General features: G+C 38.4%; 1 pseudogene across 1 annotated transcript; it reads left to right on the top strand.

Moving 5' to 3' along the window:
* Positions 1 to 7,371: 7,371 nt before the first annotated feature.
* On the top strand, positions 7,372 to 12,676 carry LOC148853438 (exocyst complex component EXO70C1 pseudogene; annotated as a pseudogene). Its single transcript, XR_016112421.1, has 2 exons — positions 7,372 to 9,570; positions 12,029 to 12,676. The product of XR_016112421.1 is annotated as an exocyst complex component EXO70C1 pseudogene (transcript).
* Positions 12,677 to 14,633: the final 1,957 nt, after the last annotated feature.

The raw sequence follows: 14,633 nt of genomic DNA on the forward strand, positions 1-14,633 counted from the left end.
GCTGGATCGAATTACTCACCGCCTTATCCTATTTGGGTACAAGTTGGGCTAATTGAACATTGTTAAATTTTGAATGGGCTAACCCTGAACCTGAGCCCAGCGTAATTTAAATTCTTCGAACCAGAGAACCTGGTTCGCACCCAATTCACACCTTGTGTAACCCACCCAATAGCTATCCACTGCCTAATCCATATCCACTTAAACTCATCCAAATGATTTTTTTTTTTTTTTTATAGATAATGCATAACCCGCTAGGTGATGTTTAGTTGAGAGGTTCCTTTATTTTTCCAAAGAGTTTTGAAAAGAGAAAGATGCAAAAGTTGTTGACAAACCTATATTTATCAAGTTTCCTCTTAAAAAAAATAAATTTCTTTTTTGAAATTATAAAAAAAAGGCAGTTTAAACTACGGATGTCTCACAACCAACACTCTATCATGGTTCAAATGGGTCTAGAAGAAAAAAACCTTAAAAGGGAGACGAGACGTAAAGGGCCCAGTTTTTGCAAAAAATACCTACACCAACAAACAGCCCCCAAATGGGTGGACTTGCTTAAATAGGTTTTAAGTGAGTGGATTGGGTCAGAAATTGTCACCCCTAGGCTTATTTTCTAAATAGGTCACCTGTGGAGAACTTGGCCCAATCAAGGTTGGTACACCATTAAGGTAAATCTGGTTTTGCAAAATTTCCTTACAGAGAAATGTTTTCTTTTGAAAAAAAAAAAAGTACAGCAGCTTCATTCGTGAGTTTATATAAACATGGTTGTGAGTACATAGAGTTATATTAGATAGTTACCTGGCCACCCACAGAAATTGTTGTGAAGACATAGAGGATAGCAGGAGTTGGGATCTCATACCCACAAGAACCCTACCTAATATCATGTGGGTAGGAGATCTGAACTTGGATAACAGCAGTGGATTCTCCTAAAAATTGGGATTTTGATTTTTTTTTATGTGCTTGGAAGTAGTATATCTCCCATACCCATAATCCTCCTAACCGGTGTTAATCGGTCGGTTTTGGTTTGGATCCAATCCGATCTAAACCTTATTAAATCGGATTTGGACAGTCCATTATAATTATTGGATTGGGCCAATCCAAAATAAATTTGGTTCATATTCTTATTGGTTTGAATTAGACATAAACCAAATTTCCAATAATTTGGTCATAAGGCCAAACCCTTGTCCAATTTGAAATCAATCAAAACTGAAAACAACACAAAATCACTTTTATGAAAGTACTTTTACGAAAGCACTTTTACAAAAACATTTTTATAAAAACACTTTTGTAAAAGTACTTTTATGAAAAGTATTTTTACGAAAGCACTTTTATGGAAATACTTTTACAGAAGCATTTTTACAAAAGTACTTTTAAGAAAACACTTTTATAGAAGTTTTGTAAAAGGACTTTTACAAAATCACTTTAATAAAAGCACTTTTACAAAAGTACTTTTATGAACTTTTACACGAAAACACTTTCATGAAATCGCTTTTACAAAAAAACTTTTACGGAAGCACTTTTATGAAAATACTTTTATAGAAGTACTTTTATAAAAGCACTATTACGAAAGCAATTTTATGGAAGCACTTTTAGAAAACCACTTTTATGAAAGAACTATTACGAAAGCACTTTTACAAAAGTACTTTTATAAAAGTATTTTTATAAAAACACTTCTATGAAAGTATTTTTATAAAAACACTTCTATGAAAGTACTTTTACAAAAGCACTTCTACAAAAGTACTTTTATAAAAGTATATGGAAGTACCTTTCGAAAAAGTGCTTTTACAAAAGTACTTTTACAAAAGCACTTTTCTGAAGTACTTTCAATAAAGTGTTTTTGTAAAAGCACTTTTATGAAAATATTTTTATCAAAGGACATCTATCACTCTTGCACCCAACATAGTGGGGTGTTTTCCCTTGGGCTCTGTTTGGAAAGCATACAAATACAAATATGTATATTACAAATACATATAAAATAATATAATATACAAGGTTTTGCATTCTGCATATTTGTATTTATACATATTTCAAATTGAGCCTTAATTTGAGAAGAATACAACTGCAAATATATACAATATAAATGCAGGTTTGAAGACACAAATGCAAAGCTTTATACGATACATATTTGTATCGACACTCCTTCCAAACTGAGCCTTAATTATATATTCTGGAATATTCTTCTAGCTTATATATTTTGAGAAAAATCTAAAGCATATATACATATGGTTTCTTTTATGTATAACTAGTAAACATGTAATGCACGTGGCAGTATATCTAAGATAAAATTATTTATAAATTCATGGATAGTTTCTAAACAGTTATAAGTGGACAGTTTCTAAAATGAGAATAAAGAACATATATGTCCTCTTTATGCCTATTGTATGTTTAGACAAGGGGATAGAAAATGTCCAATGAAAATTCCAGAAAGAATGTGCATTCACTCTTTTATAGGTAGTATAGATTAAGTTATAAAGCAGGATGAGATTATCACTTTAAGATTGAACAATAAGCTCTTTAGCATAGAAATAGGCTGAAAAGCCAGAAAGTAGAAAAGCTTTTAGTATAAAAAAAGTAAGATTTGAACTTTAGATAGAAATGTAGTAACTTGGGAAGCGAATTAGTTGGAGACAAAAACATACACACCCAGCTGAACTACCTATCACGGTTGAACAAGCCAGTATTCGGTACAGCTGGATCCCAGATGAAATCCACAGTAAGCACTGATGTTTTCAACCGTGATAAATAATTCAGCCAGGTGTGCATTATTTTGTCTCCAGCTCATCCTGAATAAATTGTTAATAATCAAAAGATCTCTCTTTCTCTCTTTTTAAGGTCTAGGTTGGTTGGATGACTGGATCACAACCACATTGAACCATACATGCAACTCATATGAGAGGTGAATGTTCGGAAATTAGGAGTGGGGGATAAGACGGTAAGAGTGCAATTTGGGCTGGTTGAACAAATGTTAAATTTTGAATGAGCCCAAGCTTAAAGCCTAACCTGAGCATAATGTAATTGAAATTCTTTGAAGTGAGACAAATGGATCGTCAGCCCAGATATAACCCGCTAGCGCTATGGTGGTAGTTGAGAGGTTCTTTTTGTTTTTACGTAATTTTGAAAAGAGATAGATGCAAAAGGTGTTGACAGACCTATATTAACCAATCCAGAAACATAAATAAAGGTCGCCTCTTTTAAAAATAAATGCATTTTTCTTTCCAAATTAGAAAAAAAAAAAGCTGTTTAAACTTGTAAACTTTTTTTACAAAAAAAAAAAGAACACGTTAAACTTTAAACCATGGTTGTCTCACAAACAGGATGCTAATTCGACGATGATAAATCTGCAATATTACAGAGTACAAATTCAAATGTGTCTTCGCAAAAATAAAGTGTAGGGTCCAGTTTTTCAAAAGCACCACACGTCCACACCGACCGGAGACCGTCCTATGGACTTGTTGTTTGGCAGGTCGGTCGTCAAAGTGTTTCTGGGCTCGATTGCTGAGGGGCTCTACCTCCTCGGTGTCGGTTTTCATGGTTGGGAAGTCCTTGGGTGGGGTGAGGTCTCGGTCTTGGTGGTCGAGGCCGTGGTCATTGTGGACTTGTTCTTAGGTTAGTTGGGGTCTCGGCTTCATGGTTTTTGTCTCATGTTGGCTGATGTCTCAGTCTTGACATTAAATGATTATGGTCTTCGGCTTTGTGGCCTCAGTCTTATGCTGTTCGAGGTACTTCCAAACTCTCAATGTTGCCGGAGAGTTCAGTGGCACCTAGTATTGGAGAGTTTCACGCTCTTTGATTGGGCTAGCCGTAGTCCTCTGCTAGCTCTGTTCCGCTTGCTAATTGGTTGAGTGCACGGAGTTCGATGGTCGTTCTCTTACCATTATGTGGCGGGGACATCATTCCTATAGTGCCCATTGAGGGCTTGTCCTATACTCGACCGTGCGTGTAGTGGGTCATTGGCCTCGGCCATTGGATCTCGGTCGTGTTGGCGTGCATGTGCAATAGATTGGTGTTCCCAGTCGTTTATAATTTGGTCGAATTGTGTGGAGGCGTTTGCTCGTTCACGCTTCAAAGAAAATCTTCTTTTTTTTTTGAGTTTATAAAATACTATTCAATCACAATTAGTGCTCGGCGTGGGTTGTTGCCATTGCATTTCTAAGTTCTAGTCGTTCCAACTCCTTGGTGTGGGTCATCCATGCCTAGATGTTCTTTTTCCCATAGGCCATCCCAACCGAGATGACAGTGATGACCTCGACATGGGGAGTTCAGGTTAGGGGCGCATCAACGTAGTGTGACTCTTCTCTGGGCTTATGTTCTTTGATGCCGATGAACCCACAGAGGTATCTACGTCGGATGAGGTCTTCCTGGTGGTGGTGGTGAAGGTTGTGACAGTTTTCGGTTTCATGGTCGTAGTCTTGGTGGAATTTGTAGTACTTGTCTGACCCCTCTTGTTGGCTTGAGTTTTCATCTTTTCAGGCCACTTGACAAAGCTGTAGTCGTGGATTTGCATCAATATCTCAGCCTGTGATGCGTTGAGTGGAGTGAAGTTACGATAGATCGACAACGGGGTTCTTGGCCTGCAGTCATCTCAACTGTCTTGTCTCTTACCTTCTCAGTCTAGCTTTCGGCCATCGTGGTCTCTCCGCTTCCGACCGTGCTGGTCCTCCACCTCCTTGCACAATGCTTGAGCTTATTCGGCATTCATATATTTATGTGCATACTACATGAGTGTGGTCAAAATGGTTGGAGGATTCTTCTACAAAGAAAAGTTGAGCATTGACAAGTGCATCCCATTCATGATGGTGGATACGACATGGTTTAGGGATCGAACTTGAAGGGCTTCAACATTGAATCTTGCCAAATAGTCTCATAGAGTCTCTCCTCTCTTTTAGTGCACTTGCACGAGGCTGGTTGAGGTCTTTTAGTGTCTCTGGCTGGTGGTGAACAGTGAACTGTACTAGGAATTGTGTCTCCATCTGCTCCCAGGGGGTAATGGATCATGGTGGGAGCGAAGCGTACTAGGTTCTGGTGACACCGTATAGGGTTGTGACTAAGGCCTTGCACATGAGACCTACAGACAAGCCGTGCAACATCATTATTGTCTTGAACCCTTTGAGGTGGTTATTGGGGTCTGATGTCCCATCATACTTCTCAAACTAAGGTGGCCACCATCTAGATGGGGGCTTGTTTTCGATTTCCTACACGAAGATGGGCTCTTTGGTGAGGTGTTGGCTGCGACGTGGTTCTGCTGGTCTAGTTGTCGAAGGAGTCGCGTTGCGGTCTGCTTGGCTATGTTCCAATTTGGCCAGCTTTTCTCGTAGATCCTAGATCTTGGATTCCCGATCCGTTGGCATTGCATTCATGCTCTTCTCTGCTTTTGGAGCCGCATGATGGTCTCCAACCAAGCTAGATATGGCTATCGATATTGGGGGTTGCTATAAGCGCTCACCGAGCTGTTCTCAGGCTGAAATCCTAACATCGGATTGGCAGGATCTACTACGGGTGTCGTGTGTGTGATGTCGTGACTGCGAACTGGACTTCTGGGATGGCTGGGGATGTGCGCGATCTGATTGGTTCCTTTGTCGATCTGTGTGGTGCCTTTTCGTGGTCCTCAGTTTGAGGATCAACCATGGTAGGCGCCTACATGATAGGGTGAGTGGTTGTCCCAATGTCTCCATCATTGTTAGGATACAATTGAGCTTCTACTGCATGGCTTAAAATTGGGCAGGGCCGATTGTTGTCTATGGCTAATCAAGTTCTCAAGGTGGATATGTATGGAATGAATGGGATCCTCGAGATGTGGAGTGAGCTGAGCTGCAAAGCAGTTGGATGTGTTCCTTGGCATGGTTGCGTTTGGTGTAAAATAAGAGGTTAGGGAACTGGATTTTTGTATGGTTCCCACAAATAGCACAAATCTAATATTGTCCAAACCAAGGCCGTAGTTAGATAGTCCTACCAAGGCCGAGGTGGAAGGATGAAGTCACACATCGAGATTTGCAACCATAAGAAGAGTTAGAGGCTCGAAGAGTTATTCCCTAGGTAGGCATTTTGACGCTTAAGTCAATAGGTTAAAAAGGGTTGGTTAGGACGAGCAGGTTGAGACAATGCTAGTTCTGAACCGAAGAGATAGTGCGAAGAGGTGGTGAGTAAATAGTTCCCAAAGTCCCTTAAATCGAGTGGGGAATGCCTATTTATAGTTGAATATCCATGTTTTGATCGGATAGGGCTTTTGGGGTTGTTGGGATGAGGTTTTCTGCCAAAGTCTTCAAGGGGTTCCCTCTTTGTCGATAGAGTCTGTTTCCTTGTCTATGTGGACACTCCTTCCTAGTCGTTATCTTCTATTACACAGCTGATGCTGATGTAGCCCAAAGAGGGCGGTCACAGAGTCTACTACATGACACCCTTATGCCAGTTTGGCAATCACCCAAACAGTGCATTTACCAATGCTCTTTTATTTCCTAATTAAATAAGACAATAACCATTTTAGCCATAAAAAAGCATTATTAAAAGCGTCATTTTTTTCCCATTTAAGTATTGACAACCCACATAGGTTGGGAGATGGTATCACTTACCCCCAAAGAAATTAAAATTTTCATGAAGCCCAATATCTTAGTCAAATGAAAACCAAAATCCCACCCAATCAAAATCCAAAAATGAATGGATGGTCAATTACTTATACAAAAGTATACGGGATTTCTCAATAAAGGAGAGAATTAAAGATGAAAATAGGCATTTTTAGTAAATTGCTGTTAATAACAAAAGTATTAACTTCCCTTCAACATATAATTATTTTTTATTATAGGATTAATAAAAATACTCTCATTATAAACATTAAATATTATTTTATCACATCAACTTTTTATTTTATTTTTTAACCTAGCTTTCAAATTTTGTTAACACTACACCCTAAAGCCAAGGTGGAAAAGGTTTGTCCCTTCAAAACATATAAATGAGTACATTTTTTTGCCCCTAAGATGGCTAATTAAGACAAAAGAAACTTGGAAAAAATTTTACACGTTACCCAATTAATTAACACATTCATTAATAGTGGAGTGTGGAACAAAAAACTATAACCTCCTATCAAAAAGGATGAGCGAGTTAATAGGTAAACCCGAGGGCTGAGCCGCTGAGGGGAGGTTTTAGTATTTAAGAAAACCCAAGAAGAGGAACAATTAATTTAGCCTAGTTTTAAACCGGTCAACCGTCAAATCTCCCAATCCCCAAAAAACCGATAATGGACAAAGCTCCGTCTATCCTCGTCCCTACGTCCCACCCTCATCTCTCTTTCTCTCTTCTCTCTCCTCTCTCTTCTCACTTCCAAACGCAGATGAAGACCATTTCAATCCCCTCCAAATAAATACATAAAAAGAAAATTGAATAATCCTCCTTCATTGCCGTGCATGCCTTAACATCTCCCTCGTCACTTCTTGAAACCCTCTTCTCCTTGTAAGAGAAAATCAAAACAGAGACAAAGAGGAAAAAGAAAGAAAAAAAGGTTTAGAGACGCACCGGATGGAGAAAGATTCTCCTAAAAAATCCGGCAGCTTTTCCTGCCGTTCTGGCAAGATTGACTGTTCTCCGGATTCAGAATCCGTGAAGGTTGATGTGAATCCAGAGGGTCCCGACACCGAGAACAGAATTAAGAAGGAAGAGGAGGTGTGCGAGAACAAGGACGAATCTTCTTCTGATCTCGATTCCTCTTGTCTCGCCAAACTCACTCAAGACGTTGATCGATTCATCTCCCTTTTCCTTGATTCTAAATCTGCCCCTAATCCGCCAGAAGTTCCCAGCTCTGTCGAGAAGCTCGCGAAGCTCGTTGAAGAAGAGATCAATGATTCAGGCGGCTCTTTCTCCAAGTGGAGCCAGGATCCTGGTGAAGGCCCGTCTCCTCTCATTGAAGCTGTTGATAGAATCTCAAAGCTAACAAACGCCCTCTGCGAATTCCCACCTGACGCGAAATATACTTCATCTATCAACCTTACTAGCATGGTTTTACATCGAGCAGTGTCATCCTTGGAGGAGGAATTTCGTTGCTTTCTTGAAGATTCTAAAGCATGCAATTCGGATGCGATGGAGTTGAGAAGTACAAGTTTAAGGCAAACGTCTGGTAGCTTTAATACAAACAGTACTTCTAATAATCAAGATACTTCGAGTTCTGTCCCTCCCGAGCCCGATTCCGCTAGAAACGACAACTTCCCGGGCTATACGCCGTATGCTTTGTTCAATTTGAATAGGATTGCGACGGCAATGATCTCAGTAGGTTATGAGGCCGAATGCCTTCAAGCCTATATCATCGCGAGGCAAAATACTTTTGAGGAGAAATTGAGCAAGCTGGGATTGGAGAAGATGAGCATTGACGATGTACAGAAGATGCAATGGGAAACGCTCGAAAGAGAAATACCCACGTGGATAAAGGCCTTCAAGCAATGCAATACGGTCTATTTCCCTGGTGAAAGGAAGCTCTGCGAGTCAGTATTTTCCTGCAATCCCTCCATTGCCGACAGCCTCTTTAACAACCTCACGCGTGGTGTTCTCATACAGCTCCTTACATTCGCCGATGCTGTAACAGTAACGAAGAGGTCGACGGAAAAGTTATTCAAGTTCCTGGACATGTACGAAACTTTTCGCGATTTAGCTCCATGCATGGATAGCTTACTCTCCGATGAGTTCTTAAGTGATACTTCAGATATCCGGTGTCGACTCGGTGTATTGGCGGTTAGCATTTTTTTCGATCTTGAGAACTCAATCAGGAGCGATAACGTGAAAACTCCGGTTCCTGGTGGTGCGATTCATCCATTAACACGCTACACCATGAATTATATCAAATACATCTGCGATTATAAGGATACCTTGGAACAGGTATTTCGAGAACACCAGAAGATGGAGCAATCCGACGCATCAACTGGGTCAGATAATGCGGATAGAGAGACACCAAACTTCGCTGATCAGACGGAAAAGCCATCACCGTTTGCAGCACAACTAGTGAAGGTTCTGGATCTTCTGACCTCCAATCTTGATGCAAAATCCAAACTCTACAAGGACCTCTCTTTAAGCAACATTTTCTTGATGAACAACGGGCGGTACATCATGCAGAAGATCAAGGGATCCACTGAGATATATCACTTGATTGCCGAGACATGGTGTCGGAAAAGATCCTATGATCTTCGACAGTATCATAAGAATTACCAAAGAGAAACGTGGAATAAAGTCTTGGGATGTCTTAGAGACGAGGGATTGCAGGTGAATGGGAAAGTAATGAAACCAGTGCTAAAGGAGAGGTTCAAGAGCTTCAACGCCATGTTCGAAGAGATACACAAGACACAGGCCTCGTGGGTGGTAAGCGATGAACAGCTTCAATCGGAGCTAAGGGTCTCCATATCAGCGATTATGATTCCGGCATATCGATCCTTCATAGGGAGGTACTCACAATACTTTTCCCCCGGTAGGCAGACTGAGAAGTATATAAAGTTTGGACCTGAAGATGTTGAGACCTACATTAATGAGTTGTTCGAAGGGAATCCGTCATCAATGGTGAAGAGGAGATGACGTGATCAATGGAACAGCAACACTACATGAGACGTGGTGAGCCTTTCTTATTTCTATTTTTCCTCATCTGCTTCGTTTTTGGGTGTCCTTACGTTATTCATTAAATTAACCAAATCTAGGCCGAGTTTGTTTCAACTTTCAATTTGCCTTTACTTTTTGCGTTTTGTTTAATTTAAAAGCAAATGCATGCATGCTTTTTCTTTTTCTTTTTGTAAATTTAAAAGCAAAAAAATGCATTTTTGTACTGCATGTGTAAGTAGTTTTGTAAAGTATAATTTCCAAGAGCTAGTATGTTTTGGTCTAATACTTGTACCGCCCCTCGGTTTGCTTAATAATACGTAAGGGTTTGTTAATGAAGAGATGGCGGAGTTATACTTTTAATGATAAAATATTAATGTATCTCTAAAATATATATTTTGAGATAGATAAAAATGCCCATGTTTACAAACACTAAAAACAGTTTTAACATCTCAAATTTTGTTTTATTTTAAATTTTCCTGAATTTGTTCCAAGATGCTAAAAGAAAAGATAAATGATGTTTAATTTGAAAAGCTTTAGATGTAAAGTTAGCACTTTTATCACTGAAAGTGGGGGCATGTTCGATAGGGGTGTAATCATGAAACCGCACAGAATCAAACCTTAATTGACATTTCGGTTTGGTTTGGTCTAAAAATTCTTCAAATTATAATTTTTGGTTTCTAAATTTTAGAAATCAAACCAAACCGTAAACCATATTACACTGAATTATTAATTATATATTTATTAATGCATATAATATATATTTAAGCATATTCTGTATATATATCCATTTAACATTCCATACATTATTGTTTTTGTTTCAATTTTTAACTTATAATTTGATACCCAATGATTTATTTATGTTTGAGAATGTGTGAATGTAATTTATATAATAGTATTAAGTGACACTTGTTATCATTTCAACTTGATATTTGAATTCATTTGTTATTTAGGCTCAGTTTGAAAGAAGGAGTACAAATACAAACGTGTACAATACAAATACATACAAAATAATATAAAATACAAGGTTTTGCACTCTACATATTTGTATTTGTACTTCTTCCAAACTGACCTTTAAGTATACATGTTATTTGGGCTTTTTAATTGGGTTAAGCCCAGTAGAATGGCCCAAATTGTATTAAAAACCAGTTCAAATTGTAATAGAATGGTTTGGTCTAGTTTGGTTTATATACTATTCGTTTGGTTTTAGAATTTCTCAAATCATAATTTACTAGTTTAGTCTGAAATTTTCTCTAAATCAAACCAAACGGGACCATGAACACCCCTAATGTTAAAGGAGGAGTGGAGTTAGGGGTGATCATGGACCAGGGCAGGCCAGGCTTAGCACATATGATTAGGAGTATAGCCTGGGCTTGGATCTATGCAGACCTAAGTTTTGGGCCTATGGTATTAAGTACATTATATTTAATAATATATATATATATATAATAAACTATTATTATATGCCATAATAAATGTTTTAATTTATTATGAATAATAAAATATTTTATATAATTATAAATATATTGTAGGTTACGCCGGGCAGGCTAGGCATTTGACCAAACTGAAAAACAGGTAATCCTGAGGATAAGTTTGAGAATTTGACCAAAAGTGCATCACAATTTTATGTACATATACAGAGATTGTGTTTGGTGGTTTGGTTATACACTTGCACAGAAATTGGTTTTGGGTTTTGTGTTTTTGTGTTTCTTGCTACTTCTTTATATGCTTTTCTTGCTTTTCAAAGTAGAAAATTAAGTTCATGTTTACTCCTTCTAGAAAGGAGGGAATGCTCCTCTTAATGGTGGATATGTGCATGTTATCATGAGAATAATATATTTAATATGTATATAATATAGACATGTATATAAGTATATATTTAACATGTGAATAATATATTGCGGGCTGGAAATGATCACCCGATACTCTTGTGGTACTTATCATTTAAGTGATTGCATAAGGAATAACACTTAGGGTCCGTTTAGTCCACAGTTAGAATTGGAATTCAAATACTCTATTCCCATAGTCTGTTTGGTTCAGAAAGGGATGGGAATGAAAATTAAAATCAACAAGAATGAAATTTCATTCCTAGGGGAGAGGCAGGGAATGCTAATCTAGCAGGAATGACAATGAGATTTCAATTCCACCCAACCAAACAATTGAAATCGAAATTTTGATTCCCATTCCAAACCCCTATTCCTGTTAATGAAATGGGGCCCTAAAAACACATTAGGCAATTATTACAAATCACGTAGGCATTAATAGCTTGATTGCAACTTCTCAGTATCTTTTCCTCTCTTTAACATCAATAATGGGATATTTTCCACTTACTTTGGTATAAGCTAGCCAGAAGGTAAAGAAGGTAAACACCTTTCAATTTATCCAAAATAAAAATATCAATTTGCTTTCCCCAAAAACCAATATCAATAAATTAAAACACAATATAATCACTTACTAATAAATTAAGTATCCACAGCTACGATTCTTTGAGGATGAATTCTAACAGCTTCCACAAATGGTTGGAGAGGAAAGCCAAAGGCTCAAGATTTCAAAGGCAAGTTTGCAATTCTGTTGAAAGAAAATAAAGATTGCTCGTAGCTAAAGAGCATGTCACATGGTGACTGTGTTCCCGCCTATTTCTCTTTATTTAACTTGAATACCCTAATATGGACATATGGCAAAAGATAATTATATTTTGCCAAGACTTATAGCTTGTAATAAGAAAGGAGTTCAACAAGCTTTTAGGAATTAGAATTGCCACATTGATAGTGGAGGTTGTCAAAACCTGTTGCAGAAGAAGGCTGGGGAAAATTGAAAATATTAGTATTTTTCTTTTCATTTTCTTTTCTTTTTTTTATTTTTTATTTTTTGAAGAAAGGTGGCAATAAGTTTTAGGTTTTCTTTTTCTCTTTATTATTTTCAGTGAAAGCCCATGTAAGATACTATTAGATATGTGATTTCTCCTGTATTGTTGTTCATTTTGCAACTTCACTTTGTTTTTGGTGGGAGAGAAGATTTAAAATTGGAGTAGCCACCTATTTATTAACTTTTCCGATAGGTGTCTATTTTGCATTTCAATCTATTTGATTGATTTTAATAAATGGAGCAAATGTGTTTTTCTGTACCTTGTCCAGCAAGCTCATCATTGTCTTCTTTTAATCAACGAATCAAGTTTAACTGCACATCCAAATCTCAATTTCTCATAATTTAGTATTGTTGTGACCCCAACATGTATATTAAAACCAGGAAACCAAAGTACATAGAGATAACTAGAGAAGAGGTTGGAGGAAACCCAATTTCGGTGAACAACATTTGAATCCAAGTAAGTTCAGCTGCCAAGATGGCGAGAGAGCGGTATTCCACTTCAGTGCTGAAACGAGACAAGGTAGAGTGTTTCTTGGAGGACCAGGAAACAAGATTCTCGCCAAGGTAGACAAAAAATCCCCCATGTGATCTCCTATCATCATAATTTCCAGTCCAATCGGAATCACTAAAAGTATGAAGCTGATGATAAGACGAGCGTTTGAATGTGATACTAAGAGAAACAATGTGTTTAACGTAGTGTAAAAGACGCTTAACTGCAGCCCAATGTGCATTGGATGGGCTGGCCATGAACCGAGACACCTTGTTAATGGAGAATGAGAGACCGGGCCTGGTCACAGTGAGGTATTGGAGAGCGCCCACTACCTGACGATATAAAGAGTGACGCAGCGTGGAAGCAATAAACCGGACTGACTACGCAAGCACCTGACAAACACAAGGCTTCGTTCGTAAAGCCTGTTGTAACTAGGCATATACCTTGGAAGAGAGAGAAAAGTTGGTGAAAATTCTTGTGTGTGTTTATTAACTCAGAACATGATTATTTATAATACATCTGGTAGACTTGTAGAGTAACTATGAGAGTTAAACTTGTAAAACAACTAAAACAACTAGGAACTAGACTTCTAGACATCTTCGAAATCTGCCTTTGATATCCACCGTCCAATAGCCACCATCTTCCAATGTTTATCAATGCATGGATCTGTCACCACTATCCTATGGTTGTTGGATCACATAAGGTCTCTAGATGTGAGAGGCATGAACTGGCGTCAGTTGGTGAGCTGGTCCTCCATCAAAGAGGGATCATGGAACAAATCGGTAGAATCCATCTACAGCTTAGTGGTTGTAGCCATGGGAGTGGAGCAAGGCTTAATTTCCAGCATGTTGGTTCGTTTGAGAAGCTCAAGAGAATAGTTTTCTTGAGAAAGATGTAGGCCATGAGAAGTAAGATGATATTCAATACCAAGGAAGTAGTGAAGGATACTGAGGTCACGGAGAGAGAAGTGTGTAGAAAGATGAGCAATCACAGCAGAAACTTCACTTTGACTGGAACCGGTAACAATAATGTCATCGACATACACCAAAATGAACACAATTAATATTGGATGGTGTGTGATAAACAGAGAGAGAAGCATCAGCCTTCTACTCTAGGAAGCCGTAAACTAGAATGCAATCTCGCAAGCGTTGAAATCAAGCATGTGGGGCTTGTTTAAGCCCATACAAGCTTGCAAACATGAGATGGCCTAGAGGGATCAAAAAATCCAGGTGGTTGGAACATGTAGACTTCTTCAAAGAGCGAACCATGAAGAAACGCATTGCTGATGTCAAGTTGATTCATGGTCCAATCATGAAAAATAGCCAAGGATAAAGCTATCTGAATAGTTGAAGGCTTTACTACGGGGCTAAACATTTCATCAAAATCCACGCCATCCTATTGATGAAATCCCTTAGCCACCAATCGAGCTTTGAATCGCTTAACCAAGCCATCCGCTTTTCGTTTTATTTTGAAAACCCATTTGCAAGGAATAACAGTTTTGCCAGGAGGAGGAGGCACAAGAGACCATGTGCCAGTTGATAATAAGGCATGAAACTTAGAGTTCATGGCAGCACGCCATTGGGGAGCCCATGAAGCAATAGTGTAGGACCGAGGCTCCTCTTCATGTAGTGGGGTGGTAGTCAATGCATAGCGAGGACTGGGGCGAACAATCCCCAACTTACTCCTAGTTTGCATATGGTGAACAAGTGCAATAGTAGTTGTAGGT

This window comes from Nelumbo lutea, chromosome 4 (genome assembly GCF_056320005.1).
Source record: "Nelumbo lutea isolate HS-2025 chromosome 4, American lotus-T2T, whole genome shotgun sequence".
In the NCBI taxonomy this organism is placed as follows: Eukaryota; Viridiplantae; Streptophyta; class Magnoliopsida; order Proteales; family Nelumbonaceae; genus Nelumbo; species Nelumbo lutea.